Source organism: Elephantulus edwardii, unplaced genomic scaffold (assembly GCF_000299155.1).
Source record: "Elephantulus edwardii isolate Elephantulus edwardi_28Jun2011 unplaced genomic scaffold, EleEdw1.0 scaffold00244, whole genome shotgun sequence".
Lineage (NCBI taxonomy): Eukaryota > Metazoa > Chordata > Mammalia > Macroscelidea > Macroscelididae > Elephantulus > Elephantulus edwardii.
Window position 1 is genome coordinate 4,286,703 of NW_006399994.1, and position 1,347 is coordinate 4,288,049.

General features: G+C 49.0%; 1 pseudogene; it reads right to left on the bottom strand.

Annotated features, from left to right (window-relative positions):
• Window positions 1-230: 230 nt before the first annotated feature.
• Window positions 231-1,142, bottom strand: LOC102873993 (annotated as a pseudogene).
• Between the last annotated feature and the right edge of the window lie 205 nt (window positions 1,143-1,347).

The following is a 1,347-nucleotide window of genomic DNA, read 5'->3' on the forward strand; positions in this document are numbered from 1 at the left end:
ATTATGATTCTGAATTTAGGAATAAGAGGCATTTGGTTGTAGATACAATTCCCTCCGTAGGTACTAACTTTAAATTTGTAGAGGAAAAAACACTCATTGCATTAATATTATGGGTTGGAGTTTCTTAGGCAATTCCTAAAACCACCTATTATTTTCTTTTTTTTGTATGGATATATTTACAGCTGTAGTATTAAGACCGCCATAGCCTTGGCATAGGTGCTATTTTGGGTTCAGAAAGTCCATCGATCATGAAGTTGACTGTCACTGCTAAATCTGTTGCTTGCAGAGGCCTCAGAGCTCTGGGTGTGCCGTGTCGAGTCCTCACCATTTAAGCTCTTCCTACATACAGGACATGTGTCATGCAGTTCTAACCACGGCACGATACAACTGCTATGGAAGAAGTGGTTGCAGGGTAACTGCCTCACTGCCTCTTGCACTGTGTAATCTTCTTTGCACACTGGACACTCTAAACCCTTATCAACTTGTTCCTGAGTTACTGTCACTGTTGGAAGAGATGTGATCTTTTCCTTGTCAGCTGGAGGAGGCCCTGTGTTTTCCAGTTGTCCTAAAAGCTGGGTTACAATTGCATCGAGCTCTGTCTGACCCCATGCATAATCTTCAGGGTTGGAGTGCAGCATCCCGTACCAGGACAATGAGTGTGGAGATCTAGGAATTGCAGGATTTGCAAAGAATCCTGCAAAAATCTGTTGTATTATTCTTTCAATAGCTGGGGATCTTTCAGGTCGAGTACTCCCTCGCGATCTGTATCTCCGAGACAGTGGCAGCCGTGAAGGACGACTAGGTATCCAGAAGTCAGGGGTCTGATGACCTCTCTCATTACCTCGATTATCTTGGTCCAGTGGGTTGCTACTTAGAAATGGTCTAAAATCTTGGAAAAACATCGTGTGGTCCAAATTGTCCCAGAACTCTGCAAAATGTGTTGATGTGCTATTATCTATCCTGCTGCCGCCACCTAAAAAACTGGAATCATCTGTCACTTCTTCAATAAAGCCTGATTCACATCTGGGACAAATATATTCCGGTAGTTTGGGGCTAACCTCGCCCTTGCAAAAGTGGCAGAAAAACCGGTGCGCGGCGACAGCAGCTCCCGAGCCCGCCCCGGCCGCTGAGGCCTCCGCCATTTTTCTCCTCCGCCGTAGCTGTCGGAAAGGGCAGCCGGCCGGTCGCTCGTCCGCCAGCTACTCCGCCAGCTCTGGTCGCCGATTCCGCAGCTGCTGCCTCCTCAGTGCCGCCCGACGGCTCCAGAGCCTGCGTCGGTCACGTGAGCCGGCGGGGCCCACGACCCTACGCCCGCCTCCCAGCACCAAATAGGCGGAGGAAGCGAAA